Raw genomic sequence first — 231 nt, forward strand, 5'->3', positions numbered from 1 at the left:
TATGATTAAACTATATTTTCACTTCTCTTCCTTCAAATATTTATTACATATAATTTGGAGAGAATACTAATATTATAATTAAAAATTAGAATTAAGATTCAATTGTTTAAAAAAAAATTGATTTTGAGTTAATTTTATAACTATCAATATAAATTTTTTTATGCTAATATCTAATTATATTTTTATATATAGAGAGAAAAAATATTATTTTTAAATAGCAAGCATAAAAAT

Source organism: Arachis duranensis, chromosome 8 (genome assembly GCF_000817695.3).
Source record: "Arachis duranensis cultivar V14167 chromosome 8, aradu.V14167.gnm2.J7QH, whole genome shotgun sequence".
NCBI classification, from domain to species: Eukaryota; Viridiplantae; Streptophyta; class Magnoliopsida; order Fabales; family Fabaceae; genus Arachis; species Arachis duranensis.